Source organism: Alexandromys fortis, unplaced genomic scaffold (genome assembly GCF_014885135.2).
Source record: "Alexandromys fortis isolate MF-2015 unplaced genomic scaffold, M_Fortis_MF-2015_v1.1 scaffold_12, whole genome shotgun sequence".
In the NCBI taxonomy this organism is placed as follows: domain Eukaryota; kingdom Metazoa; phylum Chordata; class Mammalia; order Rodentia; family Cricetidae; genus Alexandromys; species Alexandromys fortis.
The window spans coordinates 15,876,653-15,898,103 of record NW_026067937.1 but is presented as its reverse complement, the minus strand read 5'-3'; the positions used below and the strand labels follow the sequence as shown (position 1 = coordinate 15,898,103).

The following is a 21,451-nucleotide window of genomic DNA, read 5'->3' as shown; positions in this document are numbered from 1 at the left end:
GTAGTCCTGTAAGGGTGTTTCTAGTGGGTACTAACCGAAGAGGAAAGACCTGTCCTAAATTTGGCTAGCATCAATCCATGGGCTGGTGTACTGAATAAAAAGGAGAAAGCGAGCTGAGCACCAGTGTGTGTCTCTTGCCACTTTCGGACTGCAGGTGCAACGTGATCAGCTCTCTCAAACGCTGCCATGCGGCTCCCTCCTGACCCCGACAGACTGCCATGCGCCCCCTGCCCCCAACAACTACCATGTGGCCCCCTTTTGCCCCTGACAACTGCCATGTGCCCCCTTCCCCCTACAGACTGCCATGTGCCCCCCGCCCCCACAGACTGCCATGCGCCCCCTGCCCCCAACAACTACCATGTGGCCCTCTTTTGCCCCTGACAACTGCCATGTGCCCCCACTCCTCGACAGACTGCCATGTGCCCCCCGCCCCCCGCCAGACTGCCATGTGGCCCTCCTACCCCCCAGACTGCCATGTGGCCCAATCCTGTCCCCTGACAGACTGCACCCTTGAACTTTGAGTCAGAACGTTCCCTTCTTCACCCTGTTTTCACCAGGCATTTTTACACAGCGACAATGTTGGGAGAGTTTAGCACAGTTTGAGGGCGGAGCTGAAAACTCAACGGGCTTTGGGGGAGGCCACGGTTTGGCTCAGCTACTGTAAAGATGGGAAATACGTGGCTGTTGGTGATCAACTGTGGTTCAGTCCCTTCCCAGGCCTTGGTGGCAGGGGTGTCCCAGGAGGAACCCCGAACAGCAGCATAACGGCCACTGTGCACTGAACCCATCAGCACCCTGTATCCACTCTACTGTGACCGTGTATGTACCACGCCTGTATTAAATGACCAGCTTTTAAGAGGTGCCTCAGTTTGTCTCAGTTTCTCAGTCAACCACAGTGGCTGAGCCTTTGTCCTCTCATGCCACTAAGCTCCTGGTGCTCATGGACTTCCCTGATGAAGCTGTCAAAAAGAAAGCCTTGTAGGTGAATTGAGGAAGTTGCACAAACAGTTGTGTTCCAGAGAACAACTTATGTGAGGCCGGTTCCTGGGGTGACGATGCGGTGGAACCTGGGAGGCAGCACACAGGATACCATGTGGATGGTACAGAGGATAGCGACAGAGCCTATGGCCATGACAAAGGTTTTGGGATAAATCCAGAGAGCTGGGGAGTTAGATGGAGTTATCCATGATGGAGAGGGGTTCTGCACAGCTCTCTAGTGTGTGCAGGGAGCACAAAGGACCAGGCAAATATCTACATGAGCAAGTGCAGAAACGGGGCTGGGGCATCCAGATGCACACACTGTGGTTGCTGTTTTCCAGTCTGCGGCTTTTCTATGCATTTCCTTATATTGTGCTGAAGTTTTTCATTTTAATGAGGGCCAATTTATTGAATATTCCTTTTATGGTTACTATTTTTAATGGCCCAAGAAATCTTTGTGTACTTACAAGGTCTTGAAGAGTGTTCCCTATATTTTCCTTAAGAAATGAAGAATTCCTTTAACTTAATAATAAAACAGCAGCCCAAGTAAAAACTACATAGAAGACAAGCAGATAAAGTATTTCAGGCAGGGAAATATATAAATGACAGGAAATTTGTAGAAAAAAAATCTCATTATCACTAGCTAAGCAGGGTGCAACGGAAGACAAGGGAAGTAGAGAGGGCTCTGTTCCAAAAGCGCTTATGGAGTGAGCATGAGGGCCTGGCTTCAGATTTGCAGCACCCACTTAAAAAACTGGGTGCAGTAGCAGGTGCTTTAATCCCGGTGCTGGTGAACCAGAGACAGGAAGATCTCTGGGGCTTGCTGGCCAGCCAGTCAATCCAACCAGTGGGTTCTAGACGCAGGGTGAAACCCTGCCTCAAAAATAACATGGAGACTGATAGAGAAAGGCACTCCAACGTCGACCTCTGGCTTCCACACATATTGTATGCACTTGAACCCATGTGAACACACACACAGAGACACACAGACACACACAGACATTCAGACACACACACAGAGACACATACACAGACACACAGACAAACACACATACAAACACAGACACATACACAGACACATACACACAGACACACACACACACCAGACACACACAAACACACATGGTGGGACAGACCGACAATTCTAGTACTCAGGCCCCTGAGACAGGAAGATCCCATTCCCGTATACATAACACGATTATGTCTAAAAAACTAACAACATTAAAACAGAAAGAGCTACACAGTGCAGCAGCAGACAGAAGGAAGTGAAAGAGACGGCCACAAGTGCTGTGCACTGGAAGAGCTGGCAGTCCCTGACACCACAGAGAGGAGTCTGAAACGCTGCCTGCATTTTAGAACACACCTCAGGAGTGCCTTTTAATACCTTAAGCCTACATTTTATCTTTGATACAGTTATGATTCTAAGGCATTTACCAAGGGGGAAAAGTTTGTCTCTAACCACAGACTTGGACTCATTTTTTTTTATTGAGGTGTAATTACATCATAGCCCAAAACGGAGACAGTATAAAGGTCATCAAGACTAGTGGACAAACAAGTTGTTACAGACACAGAGCTGGAGACTCTGCTCAGCAACCATAAGGAACCAGCTACTAATGCCTGCAACAACCAGGTGTAGTCTTCAAACATTAAGCTGAGTCATGGAAGCTGGAGATAATAGTACCTGCTGTAGGGTTCCATGTGTAGAATGTTCTAGAACAGACAGAACTAGGAATAGAAAGCACTGTTGTCCCTAAGGAAGGTGTCATGGAGATATTGGGAAGGGATAGAAAACTTCTTTAATTTAAAAGCTCATAAATAAATAAATAAATCTGAGCATGCACTCCTGTGTTCCTGTCTCAACACACATGAGGAGAGGAGAGGCCACTTTGCAGGAGTGAGCTCTCTCCTTCTAATTTGTGGGTTCTGGGAATTGAAATCAGGTCATCAGACTTGGCAGCAAGTGACTTTACCCACTGAGTCATCTTGCCAGCTGGACAGCAGAGATTTCTGGACAGACAGAAACCCTGGTATTGAATGGGCCGTGTTGTACAAAGGAAAAAAGATTGTTCTGTCACTGTTTGGGTCTGCATTGTGAAGGGTTGTAGTTCTTGGGGCAAGAGAACCAAAGGTTGTGGGATGGATGGTGTGGGAGTTCTGGGCCAGTTTTAGAACCTTTAGAGCCCTGTATTGTTATAGAACATTGCAGATACGTGACACTTGGCTGAAAGATTCCATCATTATCCAACAAAGATCTTTTAACCTACTGTGTACTGTCACAACCCCTGGACATTGATGGCACCTCAATGTCCGTCACCCATCAAGCAGCTGAGCAAATGGCGGCATGCTTGTGTGCACACTGGTGTGTGCCAAAGCATCCCAAGAAAGCCATTAGGTGTTCTAATGTCCAGTTAAAGACATTAAAACATTCTGTTTAAGCCACTCAGAGCTGTAGCTGTACCTCAACTTGGAGAGAGCTTGCCTAGCATGCTCAAAGTCTTGGGTTAGAACCTCAACACCCTAACAAGTAGGCATAGTGACACACATCTGTAACCTCAGCCTTTGGGTGGTAAAAACAGGGAGATAATAAAGTCACAGTCATCTTCAACTATATAGAGAGTTCAAGGCCAGTTTGAGCTTTAGGAGACAGCCCCCTTCCTCAAAAAGTAAGACCCTACTCAGCTCCTTCTTTCCTTCTCTAAGGCCTATATTATCTAAACTTACATGGAACAAAGTCCAAGCAGGTGAGGATCAAAGGGCCTCGGTCTGGTACCTGTGCTCGGCACACAGGTAACGGTGGCCTCCAGCAAGGTAGCAACCACAAAGTGGTGAGGCCACCAGTTTCTGGCCACCCCATAGCCTGTGCAGAGACCTCTAGAGCGCTGAACATACGTATGTGTTTCTTGACTATATGTCCGCATACAGTAGACACTCAATAAGCGCAGGGCACATCAAGTCAGCACATCTACCCAGCCGTCCCTCTGTGGCTGGCAGAAAGACTACAAGGAATTGCAAGAAGGAAAAGGGAGGACATGAGAGGCAGGAACCAGCTTGATCTATTAACAGTGGGAGAGAGGAGTGAATTCATTTCCTCCCTGTAATTTGCCTGTAAATATTCACAAACCACGCGATTTCTCTCAGCCTTCCCATTAAAGATAAATGCACAAAGCAACAAACCAGTGGAGGTGTTCTGCACTCAGGCAGCGTTCCTCCCTTCAAACACCACAGCGACTTGTTTGTTTTGAGACAGTCTCTAGTAGCCTAGGCTGACTGTGAGCTCATTTTGTAGCCGAGGCTGGCCTTGAATTCCTGGTCCTCCAGCCTCGACCTCCTGAGGGCTGGGACACAGGTCTGTGTACCACCATACCTAGGACCCAATACTGGAGATGGAAGCCAGGGCTTTGTACATGCTAGGCAAGTACTCTAACTGAGCTATACCCTCAGGGTGACTAGCTAGTTTGGTGCCATTACTACCACCCTCAGGTAGTCCTGGGAATAAGCTGGGAGATGGGTGACAAAGCCAATCAGGAGTAGGTACTGTTTCCCAATGGACCTTATGCAGACTGACTCACAGGACCCACAAATGGCTGATCCATCACCCCTCGGATCCATGCCAAGAGGACTCACTTAGTTGAGTTTGTCTCAGCAGAAAATCCCTTCCCTTTGACAGGGTCAGAGGTTACTCACAGATAGACCTCTGCATTCCTTCGGTCCCTTGATAAGAAGGAGGGGGGAGCCTGTTAAATCTTACAACTGCATGGCCTAAGGAGAGGGACACGGGTAGCAAAGAGGCCACCAGAGGGCCAGTTTGGTCCTGGCCGGGGGCGTATGGTTGAACCTTGTTAGGATGAAGTTTTCCAGGCAGACCCAGGGCCCCTCATAAGTAACTCACAGTCCCTCCTCAGAGAGGCCTTTCCTTGGAATCAGATTAGGGGGGCAGGGATCTGGTAGGAAGCTTAGAGTCTCTCTCCTCTCTGGACTGGGGGAGTAAAACCAAACCCCATCCTATGTATGACACCTGCACATCACGAACCAAACCCACGGATGCTTGGGGGATTGAACTTGCTTCACCAAGCCCTGGGATGATGGTGCCAAAGCTACGGCAGTAGCTGGGAGTCAAACACTTTTCTCTGAGTCCCAATGGTGGCCATTGGAGATAGGTCAGGCCACACTGGGATCCCATTTCACAGAAGGAAGCGAGGCCCAGAACTGCAGTCACATAGGCAGGAGAGGGGGTAGAATCTGGATTTAAACTGGCCACCCAGGCTACAGGATCTTTCCCCACCAGGCCACAGAAAAGGAAGGAAGTGGGAGGATGCACAGTCCCAGGACATGTGTGCTCCTGATAAACTGGGTGCAGAGCTTTGTCCCTTTAAATACACAGTCTCTGGTGCCCGGCCCACTCACAGGTCATCTTAGCATAGCACCCTCTGCAAGGATGGGCCTGACTCACAAAGGAAGAAGCTGGGGCCAGGAGCTCATTGCTCTCCTGGCATTCAAGGCATCGGGGTTTCTGTCTGTGCCAACATCATAGTCACTGCTGCTGGCTATAGACCAGCTCTTTTCACCAGCCAGAAGTGACCAGCAAGCCATCCACCAGGTAGACCTGACACTCTGCATCCACCCTGCCTGAGCCCCGGGTTGCAGGGTATCAGGGGGAAACAGAATGCAATGGCACAGAGCCCATGCCTGCAGGCTCCGCCAGTCAGGACTGGGCCACTCCACGAAGACTGACATTTCCCGTGGTGCTCCCACCACCCCCAAAGGATCCTCTGCCAGCACGGAGATTCAATTATGGTCATTATGGTGCACTTAGGAAAACCAGGGAGCAGGCTAATACATTTTCGAAAGATTGGCAACAACAGAGGTTGAATCAAAACGAGTTTCCTACTTAACCCTCAGTTAAACAGAAAATCCATTTAGCCACAGCGCAGCACCCTCCTTCCAGCCTCCGCTATTGTTCTTCCTTTAAACTGCCTGCCACTTAGCTTAACATCTTTAACACCCAAAAGCCGTCTTAGAATTAAAACGAAACCACTGATGGACAGCAGGATGACATCAACCTCTAGGGCAGTGGTTGTCAACCTTCCTAACGCTGCGACCCTTTTTATACAGTTCCTCATGCTGTGGTGACCCCAACCAGAAACTTCTTCCATTGCTACTTTGTAACTATAATTCTGTTATTGTTATGAATCACAATGTAAATATCTGATATGCAGGATATCTGATGTGTGACCTCCCCCCACATACACAACAGGGTTGAGACCCACCCCCTACACACACACACACACACACACACACACACAAAACGAGGTCGAGAGCCACAGGTTGAGAACCTCTGCTCTAGGAGTTTGCAGTCCAGGGCTCAGCTTCCTCAAACCAACATGGCAAGAGAAAAACCACCAGTGGTTGGCACCAGCTGCAGTGGGCCAGAGTCCCAAGAGAGAGGGTTAATTGACACCACCGTGTCACAAACCAAACACCACAGTCACTGGGTGCTACTGCAAGGAGGCTGAGGATAGGATGCGCTTAGACAGTGATCTCCAAGTGCGCTAAGCTGCAGTGGACTGAGGATGGCTCCGCCATGAGCCAGGAAAGACTATCTATTTGGCCACAGGGTTTCTATTTATTTATTTATTTATTTATTTATTTATTTATTTATTTATGATTTCTGCCTCCTCCCCTCCACCACCTCTCATATCCCTCCCCTCCCCCAATCAAGTCCCCCTCCCTCATCAGCCTGAAGAGCACTCTGTATTAACTACGGCGTCACTGTTTAGATATTGGCACCTTTTGAAACTCTTACAGTGTGTGAGGTGCACAGTCCCCACCAATGTGGCCACTGGAGGGCTAGCCTCTCCCAAGCAGGGGCTTGCAGTGGGACTGTGTTGAGAAGTCTTCCAGACAGCCCCAGAAACCCTAACACCACAGGTCCCTCTTAGCGTCTTTCTTTGAGACCAGTCGAAAGGGATGTGGAATGACACCACAGACCCACATACTACAGGCTTGGTCCTTGGTACTCCTGGGAGCCGGGAGAACTTTAAGGGTTTGCTTCCTTTTGCTGCGATAAAGACACCATGACCAGAAACAACTTAGGGAGGAAAAGTGTATTTCATATTACATGTCTCGATCACTGAAGAAGCCATGGCAGGAACTCAGGCCGAGACCATGGGGGATGCTGCTTACTGACTAGCTCATCTTTAAGGCTTGCTCGGCTTGCATTCTGATACACTCAGGATCATCCCTCTAGGGGTGGCACTGCCCACAGTAAGCTGAGCCCTCCCACATCAATAATTAATTAAGAAAAGACCTTAAAGACTTGCCTATAGGCCAGTATGAAAATGCTAGCTTGTGTCAGGTTGGCAAAAATAAACAACAACAACAAAATAACAAGAGCAGGAACTCAGAAGGAGTCTTCAGGTCACTGAGGTGTATCCTTGAAAGGGTTAGGAGACTCTTTCTCCTTTTTCTTTTCCCTTCATCACTCGCGACATGAACAGTTTGCTTGGCCACACATTCTCACCAGAATGCTCCGTCATAGCAAAAAGCAACAGGGCAACAAATGACTGAGATATCCCAGACTGTAAGCCCAAATAAACCATATCTATTTATAAGTGGCTTATCTTAGGCATTTGTTACAGTAGTACCTGGCTAATACACTGGCAAAAAGATACTCCAAGGATAGAGTTGCGAGATAAACCACACAACGTTGGGCTAAGTTTAAATTTCAGAAAACAACAGATAAATTTTCCATTGATGTCTTAAATAGTACATGAAACAAATACTTCCCAGGGCTGACTATACTAGAAATATATTTCATGAGCTCAGTCTGTTCAGAGCTTGCCATGTGACCCAGTTAGGGTTACTATTGCTGTGATAAAACATCATGACCAAAAGCAAGCTGGGGAGGAAAGGGTTAATTTGGCTTATACTTCCACATTGTAGTGCATCACTGAAGGAAGTCAGGACAGGAACCCAGAGGCAGGAGCTGATGCAGAGACCATGGAGGGGTGTTGCCTACTGGCTTGCTTATCATGGCTTGCTCAGGCTGCTTTCTTATAGCGCCCAGCACCACCAGGTCAGACAGAGATGGCTCACAGCGGGCCATACAGGCTTGCCTACCTTCAGATCTTATGGAGGCATTTCCTCAGTTGAGGCTCTCTTCCCTTCAATAACTCTAGCTTGCACCAAGTTGATGTAAAATTAGCCAGCATGTCATGTAAGGAATACCTAAGTTCCGTCCCCAAACTCTACGCAAAAGCCAGCCAAGGTACCGTGATTGTTATCTCAGCACTGGGGAGGTGAAAACAGGAAAATCTCTGGAAGCTAATTGCTGAGCTCCGGGTCCCAGGAACAGAGTCTGCCTCAAAAGCCAGAGTGGAGGGTGCCTAAGGGGGACTAGCACCTAAGTGTGTCCTGGTCTCCACACACACATGCACATGCACACGCACAAGCGTGCACACACACACACACACACACACACACACACACACAAACATGCACATATCCCCTGTCTGATGGAGCTCACATTTAATGGAGCATCCTGTGACCGTGCTCGTGAGCTCTGGAAAGGTTCTCAAGAGGCGATGGTGGCTGCAGGAGTCCTTGCACTCTGGCATGCTGGGAGGCAGCCGCACACACTGCCCTGCAGTGAGAGATGGGAGTGAAGAAAAGCAGGAAGCCGACAGAGAGGCCCTTCGAGCCAGAATTCTGTGGAAGCCACGCCTGGGCAGGCATGAACAAAGACAGGAAAGGAAGGGGCCTCTCATCCTGAGGGGAGCAACAGAGCTCGCCTGCCTTTTCCAAGCTCCCGACTGTTGTTTTACGGCCGGAACAATAACAGACACACTCACGCAACCCTTGTTATCTTTGGAGAACATCCTGGTGGTCTAACCTATTGCAAGCAGTTTGAGGCCGGAGATTGGGGTTTTCAGTGTTTACACTGAGCGATGCTAGGAGTGCCTGCGAGGGGAGAAGGGGGAAAGGAGGGTGAATGACAGAGCTCCTTGGGCACAAGTGCCAGGGCTGGCCAGTCGCATGTGTTAAGGTCTTCCTAAGGGCCATGGTGATTTCTCCAGCAGGAGTGGCCAGCACTGTTCTGGTTCTCCTCGCTGCCTCCAGGAGGCTTCAAGGTCATGGATGGATGCTATTTAGACAGTGGACAATCCCAGTTCCAGCGTCTGGCCTGAACCCTCGGGCCTGTCACTGATCCTCTGCCTTTCTTAAGAGCCATCATCCAGCCCGACAGTGTAAAACGCAGACCAAGCCAGAGAGCTTGGACAGCAAGACAGCAAAGGGGCTCCGCACCTCATCCACCAGACCCAGGGCCTCCTGCAGAACATGCCACCCTCGTGGCTCAACAGTGCCTCAGAAGTCTCTTCTTTGAAGTTGATCTCGGTTCCTGAGGGACCTTTCCTACTGAAAAGACTGTCTGGGGAGTCCTGGCAGAAATCCAAGACAAAAACCCCCAGATCCCAATCTCTTGGTGTTTATGCAATTTTTAATTAGAAGAGCTGCTTCCATGCAGGGCTAAGCAGAAAGGGAAAGGCTGTGGAGGTGGAGGGAGGGGTAAGGGCAAGGACAGGGGTCCCACCGAGCTAAGCAGGTGGGACTGACTTCTCAGAGGCCACCAGGGTAAACTGCCACTCTGGGGACGAAGCTTTGCAGTCTTCCTCGAATTCCAGGCCAGACACAAAGACGGCACTGAGACTCAATGCCTGTAGGAAACTACAGCCGGACAGGTACCAATTTAGGACCCATCTCCAGGACAGGGCACAAGGAACTCCACAGTCACATGGCAGGACCCAGTCACAGGTCCCTTCCCTGTCCTCACCAAGTTTCACCATCCCCACCCTCCTGCAAGAACCCATGGGAGGGGGCTGGAGAGATGGCTCAGTGGTTAAGAGCATTGCCTGCTCTTCCAAAGGTCCTGAGTTCAATTCCCTGCAACCACATGGTGGCTCACAACCATCTGTAATGAGGTCTGGTGCCCTCTTCTGGCCTGCAGACATACACACAGACAGAATATTGTATATATAATAAATAAATAAATAAATAAATAAATAACCCATGGGAGTCATTTATCCATTACTCGTGAGGGAAGGAGGCGGTGAACTTTCCTCCCAGGGAGCCGGTAACAAGGGTAAGACTTGCATGTATGGGATGTTAAACCTTAAACCTGGGGCTGGAGAGATGGCTCGGCCATCAAGAGCACTTACTGCCTTTGCAGAGGACACAGGGCCAGTTCCCAAGCACCTATGGGGATGCCTCATAACTGTCATAACTCCAGCTCCAGGGGATACAATGCCTCCTCTGACCTCCATGAGCCTCTGCATACAGCTGGTGCACATACATACACCCAGGCACACATCAAACTGAAAACCAAATCAAACCTGAAACCAACTAAAAACAAACAATTTGGAGCAGGTCAGAGATAAAACACTAATTTGAGAATGACCTTGTGGTGACCTAGGGCCTAAGCAATCCCTGCAATCTCTAGCAGGTTTTAATAGTATGTACAGACACTTCCAAAGAATATGCCTGTATAGCTTATCCTGTCTGCCTGCCTTTATTCATTTCTTCTTTCCTTGAGGGTCTGGTGGGCCAGGGAGATGGCTTGGCTTGGGAAAAGTTTGGAATTCAATCCCTGGTGCCCAGAGTAGAAGCTGAGACTCTCTTCTAGAAGTTGCCTTCTGAGCCCTCCTCCACCAAGCCCTGGCATACTTATGTACACACACTTTGTGTATTCATAACACATATATAAACATATGCATGTCTGTAGCTGGGCATGGTGGTGCAGCCTTTAATTCCAGCATTCGGGTGGCAGAGGTAGATCTCCGAGTTTGAAGATAGCCTGATCTACAGAGCAAGTTCCAGGACGGTCAGGATTACACAGAGAAACTTTGCCTTGAGAAGATGGGGGGGGGGGCGTGGAGGGAATGCATGTATGTATGTATACAAGCACACTCGAACAGTAAATTAAAAACTTGTAAAAGAAGGTCTTGCCATGCAGCATAGACTGGAATAGCACTTGCTTCATCCTCCTGCCTTAACCTCCCAGGTGCTGGCACGGCAGGTGTGTTTGCCACTCCCTTTCAGCCTTTGGCCTGTTAGCCTTTGAAGAGCATCGTGCTTGTGTGGGGGATGATGCAGAGGGTACCCATTCATTTCAGCAGAGCCAATAGCTGTGGATTCAGAGATGTGTTCATTTCCAGAGCAAGGGGCCAGAGGCGTCCAAGCTCCCCATGGTGCTGGCTATCCTAAGGTTAAACGGCAGCTTTCAAACAAGCAGTAGAGCAGTGATAGTGGAGATGAGGATATACACAAGGAGATATATATATGCATATATATATAATTATATATATATATATACACGCACAGTGATAGCGGGGATGAGGATATACACATGGATATATACACACAGTGATAGCGGGGATGAGGATATATACACATAGTGATAGCGGGGATGAGGATATACACACGGATATATACACACAGTGATAGCGGGGTGAGGATATATATACACGGATATATATACACATGGATATATACACACGGATATATACACACAGTGATAGCGGGGATGAAGATATATATACACAGTGATAGCGGGGATGAGGATATACAACCAGATATATACACACAGTGATAGCGGGGAGGAGGATATACAACCGGATATATACACACATGGATATATACACACAGTGATAGCGGGGAGGAGGATATATACACACAGATATATGCACACGAATATATACACACAGTGAGAGCGGGGATGAGGATATAGACACATGGATATATACACAAGTGATAGCGTGGATGAGGATATACACACGGATATATACACATGGATATATATACACATGGATATATACACATGAATATAGACACACAGTGATAGTGGGGATGAGGATATATACACATACACTGGATTGCTGCCAATGCTACTATCCCATGTGTGCTATTCACTGAACCTTGTGGGCGTCACTTGTAAGAATTTCTTCAAATACATTTTCCTTGATGTGAAAATATTCTTAAGTGCATTGAAAACATAAGAATTCAGGAACTAGAGCTGGTTCAGTGGTTATGAATGCTGTCTGGTCTTCCAGACAACCTAGGTTCAGATCTTAGTACCCACATGAAGGTCACAATTGTCTGTAACTCCAGTTCCAGCGGACCTAACATTCTTTTCTGGCATGTGGAACATAGACATATATGCAGACAAAACATCCATAAACATAAAAGTAAATATTTTGAAGTATTAATCCTCAGGAGGTTGAAGAAGTAAGGTTGTGAGTTCAAGACCAGCCTGAGCTACATAAAGAGGTCATATCTCACAAAAAAAAAAGCAGTATCAATTCACTGGTTCTTGTTTGTTCTTTCTTTATTTCTTTATTTTTTGTTTGCGTGTGTGTGTGTGCATGTGTGTGTGTGAGAGAGAGAGAGAGAGAGAGAGAGAGAGAGAGAGAGAATAGGACCATGAACACCACAGCACACATGTGGAGGTCAAAGGAGAACTTGGGATGTCAGTTCTTCCCTTCCACCATGTGGTTCTGAGGGATCAAACTCAGGTCACCAAGCTTGGTGGCAAACTTGAGCCTTCTTGTTGACCCTCATCTTGCATTTGTATGGGTTGTAGTGGTCACCTCCAGGGTCCCTCATACAAAGATCATCACAGACCTGACTATCTGAGCCCCTCTTCTGTACTCCACTATAAGTGGTCTCGTTCTACTCCTGTGACTGAAGACAATCTCATTCAGAGAGGTGGATATTAAACCCTTGCCCAGGGTGAACTATGCCGGAGTAATAGCTGCATGTGTACACTGGATATAAGGCTCCCAGAATCTTTCTGGATGATCAGTGGATGAGATAACGCTGGACTGGGAAAGAGGAGAACTCGGGGAAGCATGCAGTCTCCTCAATATGGGCAGACCTTGACCAACCCACTCAAGACCCAAACGGAACAAAAGGCCTAAGTGCTTCCTCATGAGAAGCTGATGAGGAGCACACGGGGACCCTTCCTAGCCAGCAGCACAAAGGCCTTTATTAAAGAGGCTTCCAGCAGCGCTGCTCCTCCTCTCCACCTTCCACCGTGGGAGGACACAGCATGCCCTCTGAAGGGATTGTGGAGACACAGTCTTCACTAGATAATTTAACCTAAATCTGACACCTCAATCTTGGTCCCCAGCCTCTACTCAGAAAGGGGCAGGGGCATTTTTTTTAAAAGTATCCAGCCTTGAGTATCTTGTGATAGCAAAAAATGGACTAAGCCACTAAGTGAAAAAAGACTTCACCAGCTTGACTTCCTGACCCAGAACACTGGCTCTCCTTCCTTCCTCTCCAGCCCGCAGAGGGAACCCTGTGCCATTGATTCTACTGTATCTCCAGCTTGCCAAGTGCTGGCCCTGGTATCTCTCAGCCTCCATCATTGCAGAAGCCCATTCCTTGCAACACACACACACACATACACACACACACATACATACATACATACATACACACACACAAATACACATACATGCACACACACATACACATACACAAACATACACACACATACACACATACTCATACATACATACATACATACATACATACATAAACACATACATACACACACACACACATACATACACACACAAGCATACACATACACTGTTGGTTCTTATTTCCATTCCTATGTGAAACCCTGCCTACACCTAGATATAACTACAGAACCAATTGCTTTCTCACTTGAGAGAGCAATAAGCACACGAAATTTGAAATAAAAAACAGGACAGGGCTGGAGAAATGGTTCAGCGCTGAAGAGCACACACTGCTCTTGCAGAAGAACTGAGTTTGGTTCCCAGCACCCATGTGAGGCAGCTCATAACTGTAACTTCAGGAGATCCAAAGCCTCTGGCCTCCACAGGTAACATCATTCATGTGCACACACCTACAAACATTATATAAATAAAAATAAGACAAATCCTTTTTAAAAAGCATTTCTACTAAGACACAAACAAAAGAAATACTTTAGTTTAGTACAAGACCCATTTGGAAAGACATAAAACTCTGATGAAAAGAATCAAAGAAAAATAAAGCATAGAAGGATGGTCCACGTCTGTGGGTAGGAGGACTCACTACTGCCCACTTAGCAAGGATTCCCAACTACAACTCCAGGTTTCAACAGAATTTGGCCAAAGTCCCTCAAGACATTTTGTGGATAATAACAAACTGATTCTAGGGTTTACATATATAGACAAAGCAAACAAACACCCTAGTTAACCGGGAAAATCAACGGTGTTAAATAACCAAGGCTGGGAACAGAAACTGCTGATGCTAAGACACACTGTACTCCCAGAGTAATCACAACCATGTGGAACTGGCCAAAGAGCAAACTGGTTAATGGAACAGACGTGAGTGCAGAAATGGACCTCATAAATCCTGTCAGCTGGTATCTGACAAAGAAGCAAGGGTAACATAATAAAGAAAAGAGTCTATCCAACCAGTAGTACTGAGAAAGCTAGATGCTGCACAAAAACCATCCCCACCATTGTTACCATTACTACCATCATAATCATCACCACAACCATCACCATCATTAACATCACCATCACCACCATCACCAACCATCACCACCACCATCATAATCACCATCATCAAAACCATCACCACCACCATCACTACCACCATCATTACCATCATCACCATCATCACAACCATCACCACCACCATCATTACCATCATCACAACCATCACCACCACCATCATTACCATCACCACCACCATCACTACCACCATCATTACCATCATCACCATCATCACAACCATCACCACAACCATCATTACCATCATCACCATCATCACAACCATCACCATCGTTAACAACACCATTATCATCACCAACCATCATAACCACCATCATAATCACTATCATCACAACCATCACCACCACCATCATCACCATCATCACAACCATCAATATCATCATACTGCTATCATCATAATCACCATCACCACCATCACCATTGTTAACATCACAGTCACCACCACCATGATCATACCACCACCATCATCACAACCATCACCAGCACCATGATCATTACCACCACCATCACCGTCACTACCACCATTGTCATTGCTACCACTACCGTCACCATCAAAATATTCATCAGTATCACTTAAATAAAAGCCTTTATCAATTTACAGAATTTAACTCAAAATGGAGCACATACCTAAATGTAAAATGTGAAATTATAGAGAAAAACATTTAAAAAAAAAAAAAAAGCTAGATAGCCCTGCCCAGCGTTGTAATCACACCTGTAAGTCCAGCACTCGGGAGGCTAAGGCAGAGAATTGCACGACGGAAGCCAGCGGGGACCATGTGTCTTATGAAGAAAGAGAGGAAAGAGATAGGGAAGAGATGAGGAAAGAAGTGAGTTCTTAGTCCTGAGAAGACGCGGATTTGATGGCCATGCTCGGGACTCAGTGATCAGCCCAGACTGGGATTGAGTCAGAGACACCCTGGAAACGGCAGCGCCGTGAAGACACGAAAAGATACGCAGGTGCTGGTGTGGGGGGAGGGGAGTGGCCGGGTGGGCCGTAGACACCTCTAGAGGGGTGACATTGTCCTGTGGACGTGCTGTGTTTGTTCTCATTTGTCACACCCTTCACGTGAGCTTCAGACTGCAGCAGTGACAGGTCAGCGAGTACTCACTGGCCATGACACCAACTTGATGAGGTGTGCTCTCTCCATGGGGAGCTGCGTCTGTGGAGATGGCAGGCATCTTCCCTCCAGTCTGCTATGAACCTGAAAGTTCTCTGGGAAGTAAGATCCATTTAGAAAGAAAATGAATGAGAAAAGCATCAGATCCCAGATCTCTTTCCTCGAGCCTACAGTGTCCTTCCTTCATGACGTGAGATGCTCCCTTCCCTGCCTTCAGTGACTCTTGGGACAGGTGACAAATGGTAACGGCTCACACAGTGGCACCACCAGCTGGGCCAGGCTTCTCCCTTCTTTTGCAGGATATTTGATACAATATTCTATTCTATTTTTTCACAAGGAAAAGAGGCAGCTGGATGCAGAGCAGGTTAGGAGACTTACAGATGAGGTCTGTTTCTACTGCTGCTTGCTGTGTGACCTTAGGCTGGCCACTTGCCCTCTCTGATGCTGACAGGGCCCTTCCTCCCCCACTCGGTCTGCAGTTGAAGCCCTTCTCGAGCTGTGATTCTCAGCTCTGATTTGCATCATTATTAAATGGTAGCGGCCAGGTCTGCTCATCGCTGCTGCTGCACGACAGAGAGAATCAATTTGCTCGCTGGGGAAATGAAGACATTATTATCTTTCCAAGATGTCCAGAAATAGGGATGCTACTGAGCAAGCAGGCCTGTCTGCCTGGCTCCGTGACAACGGAGCCAGGGATCTGGAGGCTCCTAGGTGGAGGGTCCGCTTGGCCTTGCCTCCTGCAGGGACCACAGATGTGTCCCCCCCCTCCAGCGAACCTTTACTTGTGTAGCCTTAAAACTAAACTTGAGGGGCTAGAGAAATTGCTCAGGGCTTAGAGCACTTGTCGTTTACCGAGGATAAGGACTTGGTTTCAGCATCCACATGATGGTTCACAACCAGGGAACCTGGTGACCTCTCCCTACCTCCACAGGCACCAGGCACACAAGTGGCGCACACTCAGGCAAAACACAAATACACACAAAACAAGTCTAAAAATACATAAAACAAAATAGCCACTCGGGAATTTGTAAAGAGAAGAGGGCACAGATCTGGGCTAAAAGCCTTCCAAAGGGGCAGAAACGGTAGGGCTGTTGTGAGTTACAGGTACGCACAGGAACAGCCTAAGCTGGAAAGTTCTGGAAGGTAATGATGAGTGAGAAGCAGACCTGGGTCCTGAGACTCTGTCCCCAGGCACAGAGCCAGGAGGACACTAAAGGAGAGACGTGTCTGGAGGATGCTTCCTGAGTCAGGCTGTGTGGGGCTGGCAGCAAGACGATGACATCACCTTTGGGAACACTGGCGCTCCATCATCCTCACTGCCCTAAGGGCACAGCTGCCCCTGAGCATCTTCCCAGGCTCGGGGATGGGCTGAGACCATCACCTGGGCTGGAGTTCTCCCGCAAGCCCTGTGCCATCATGCCTAGGGATGGACCACTGGAAAAGGTGGTGTCCCCAGCCACAGCGAATCCTGATTGTAGCCTGAAACTGTGCAGTGGGGAAGCGGGAACCCCATCAGGATGTGGGACTCACTGTACCTCAATAACACACCCAACACCAAGGACATAAGTTTTCTCTAGAGTCAGGCTGACTCTGAGGCTGAGGAGCGGACTGACCCAGGCTGAGTCTGCCCAGAGGAGGAGTACAGGAAGTCATCGCAGAGGGAGCTGAGGCCCCTCAACCAGCAGATGAGCAGGACCAGGGCTGGTATGTGAAGAACAATAGCTACAGTTGTTCTCTGCAACCCCAGAAAGCAGATTCAAGCCAGGTAGAAGCATACAGGTTCCTGCTCAGCCCAAGGAGATTCTCTGATCCATTAGAGCCACTCCCTGCAGCAGCACGAATCCCTGAGGGTGAATAAGAACCCCAGGGACAGATCCAATCAGTTGAGTCACCATTAAGCTACTCCAACTCTTTGCAAGGCTGACCCATTGGGCCCTTTTCCAATCCTTTGTATGAGAGGAAATGGAGTTTTGATCCCCCTTTTAGAGCCAGGGAAAGAGCTCAGAGAAGTTTAGTGACTTGGCCAAGGTCACACAGGAAGGTAGAGCTGTCACAACACTAGGTCTAACTCCCTATAGGAGCAGAGAGGAAGTTGATCAAGGCCACCTGTCACCTCTGAGGTCTTACAGAGTGTGTGGGACTCTTGGTCTATCTGCCCTGCAGTCTCTCAGCTCCATCACAGCCCCCACCCACGACTTCTCCATCTTGTCAGCAGCCTCTCAGATGCCCCATCTCACCTGCTTGGAAAGCCCAGGCATGCTCAACCTTGGATGAACTCTGGAGTCTTTTGGGGTACAGCAATGAGCCTCAGAATCACACACAGAGCTAGTCACCAAAACAAAGAGGAACTGGTGTAGGGACAGATAGATGGCCAGCGGAATGGAGTTCAAAGCCAAGAAATGAACCCACACCTAAAGGACTGACATAAAAGTAAACTTCCATGTCTATGATTGGCTCATTCTCAGCAGAGTAAGAGACAAACGGGGTGGGGAAGGACAGCGCTTGACGGAGCTGCGACAGCTCCATCCTCTACCTCACAACACAGAAAAGTCAGGACTCCCAAAGCAGCCAATGTTCTAAAAATAACGCTAGAAGTGCAAACTCCTGGAAGAAACCAGAGGTGGCTCTTCAAGACCTTGTATTTGGTAATGGATTCTTGGACAGGACATCAAAGAAGGCACGGACAACATCAGCCAAACAAAACAGAGCTCTGAGATTCCTCTGCTGGGGCAGAGGGGTCTCCATCACCCGCTCCCCTCCTGCCATCATCTGCTTCTTGTGGGCAGACTCTGCAGACTTCATAGAGGGCTGGCTGGCAAGATAGAAACCTCTCTCTCTCTCTCTCTCTCTCTCTCTCTCTCTCTCTCTCTCTCTCTTCCTCTCTCTCCCTCTTTCTCTCCTTCTCTCCCCCTCTCTCCTCTCTCTGTCCCTCCATCTGTCCCTCCCTTCCTTCCTCTCTCCCTCCTCTCCCTTCCTTCCTCTCTCTCCCTCCCCCTCTCTCCATCTCTCTCCCACTCTCTTTCTTCCTCCCCCCCCCCATGTACAAGGTCTTATTGTGTAGTCAAGCCTGACCCCTCTTGATCTTCTTGCCTCCCTCTCTCTGAGTGCTGGGACGACAGGTGATTGACTGGGAGCTTCTTTTGTCCTGCCCCGTGCACAGTATGCAAAGCTGGGTAGAGAATTAGTGAAGAGTGTCGCCATGCATGCAAGATGTGCCCTTTGGGTGTTCAACAAACAGTTTCAGGAGCAGGAGACCTGTGCTGAGTTCTCCCCTAACCTCGTGGTAGACATGGGCCCTGGAGCAGGTCACTAACTTCTTGGACACCCAAATGGCTCCACCCATAGGAAGCCTAGGAAGCTGACTTTTGGATATAGGGGCAACCTGCTGAAGGGTGATTGGGCGTGATAGCTCCCAGCTTGGAGTAGAAGCTGGGAAAAGCAGCTCACACTCCTGATGGCTTAAAGCCCCAGTACAACAGAGCTGAGTGCTCGCTGACACAAGCCAGACCCCTTTCCCAGCCATTTTTAGAGCAGGCACAGGAAAAGGTACGTGTCTCCTGGGTAACATCACTGTTCGTTGATAAACATCCACTCCTATGTCCGGAAGCCTGGGTATTTTTAGGAAGGCCCGCTGAGAGGCCACAGGACCCCCAGGAGTGCTGCCATTGTGAACACAGCAGGTAATTCCCAGTGTTCATCACCCTCCCTCACCACACCTGATAATAGTGCTGAGGACGCAGGGCGAATGAGAGGGCAGAATGAGATAGCCTGGGGAGTTCGTGTGACCTGGCCCAAAGAGGTACACTGTTCTCCTTTCTCAGAGAGGAGACATCATTCGCTCTGTAGGTATAAGTAGGCCTCAGCACGAGGTAGCACCCTGTAGCTTCTGGCCTCCACCTGTTGCTCTGAGGCCATTTTATGTTGTTTCCTGAGACTAGCATTTGTCTGTGTCAGGCTTCCTGAATCCCTCCTGAGGGTGACCCAGTAACAACTCCTGCTACTTGCTGTGTTTGAAGAGACTGCAGGTGGGAAGCCTTCTCTGAGGGGAGGTCCTGGGAGGCAATCTCTCTCCCATAGCTGAGGCCTCTGATAAAGGAAACTGGGCAGCTCCAGGCTCTGTATATATCTGTGGGGATCCAGGCTGAGGCTACTGTTGGAATCTGATGAGCTGGAGAACTGAAGGTGTCAAAAAGGCCACTGTCCACAAGAACCTCATCCAATCCCAGCTTTTGCTAGGCACCCAGCCTTAGATGGAAACCAAAATCACCCCATGCAGCCAGCTGCATAGCGCAAAAACGGCTGAGGAATTGTAGCAGTGATGAGAAAGGAGGTTGAGTGTTGGCCAGCCATGGATAGCAGGGCCACAGAGAGCGGGGCCATGGAGAGCGGGGCCACGGAGAGCGGGGCCACGGAGAGCGGGGCCATGGAGAGCGGGGCCACGGAGAGCGGGGCCAGGGACAGCAGGGCCACAGACATCGGGGCCATGGACATCAGGGCCACGGTCAGCCGCAGCTAGATAGGACATACCATCAGCCTACTGTACAGCAAGTCTGCCTGCCTTTCCTTTCCTCTGCTGACAGCAACCTCAGACATGGGGACAACAAGAGAGGGCTCATACGAGAAACTGTGTGGGATACCTCTAGAATCTTCCTCATTTCATCTCTCCTCAGGATAATGCAAGGAGATGTTATTCTAATAGTTTTAAGGACAGAAAAATCAAGATCCTCAGGTATTTTACAAAAAGTTCAGTATAAAAACATAGAACCCCCCAGGACAAAAGAACAAACCACTTTCATGCTGCTACGTAAAGGACCCAGATCCGTGATGCCATTCAGTCAGGGACTCAAACCCTGCCTCTCACTCAGTGCTACGTGACCTTGAGAAAGCCTCATGGCTTCTCTGACACCAAGTTTTCTCTTCTCTTTTAAAATGGAGGTAGAAATAGTGCCAAGATTGTACCCCAAAGTTCACTGGTGGTTGCTGCTGGCCAGGAGACAGTAGGCCTGAATGCCTCATTCAGGAAGCTTCCATGAAGCCACTCAGCATTTCTGAGGTCTTGGAATCCCAGAGGCAGAACTCTGTCTTGTTATCATGGACAAGGGGACAGATACCTGTCCTATGATGCAAAATGTCACCCTCAGGGTGGTGAGAGCTCTAGAGAGCTCGAGACTGGGTGGATGCTAAGGGTGACCAGAAAGGGCTCATGGGAACTGCGTTCTCCTTAGAGAGCTACTTCCCACTTCCTGGATGGATCTCTTGCTGCTTCCGCCATTTCTGAATTAACATAAGGGACTGGAGATCTTGCCCTGCACCCCTAGGACTCAGCCCAAAGGCTCCCCCAGAAAGGTGGTCTTGGAGAGCAGGAAACAGATGAGAACTTTGCTGCCACTATGTCGTGAAATCCTACCTCTTCCAGCTGTCCTCTTCCTCTCTGAGGAGAAACGGAGATCCCCTTGGAGTCTCCTGATGCTGGCTAGAGGAAGAAGAGGGAAAGAAAGGGTTAACGGGGCATGTGCATGTGACTTCTGGGGTCACTTCTGTTCCCCAGGATTCCCTTCCCCTCATGTCTGTACCAACAGAGACTGCCAGAGCTGGGCACGGAGCCCAAGTTTCCCAGGATGGCATCCTCCATCATTCTAGCTTTCATCCCCATCTTCCATCCTACATGCCAGCCCCAGACAACATGGATTCATGCACCCCTGGCCCTGAACGGAGCAGAAACCCAGCCTCTGTGTGTTTGCTCTGAGCTGGAAAGGGGCTTTCTGAGTC

At 48.7% G+C, this 21,451-nt stretch overlaps 1 protein-coding gene across 3 annotated transcripts in view; it reads right to left on the bottom strand.

Moving 5' to 3' along the window:
* Positions 1-21,451, bottom strand: part of Tspan18 (tetraspanin 18) — a 131,338-nt gene that overhangs the window by 87,875 nt on the left and 22,012 nt on the right. For 2 of the 3 annotated variants that reach the window (XM_050146966.1, XM_050146969.1), the window contains exon 2: positions 21,090-21,155. The gene's annotated coding sequence lies outside the window, so the exon portion shown is untranslated. Of the gene's footprint in view, positions 1-16,060; positions 16,246-21,089; positions 21,156-21,451 lie in introns of all 3 variants that reach the window. The other variant, XM_050146967.1, reaches the window with a different exon arrangement.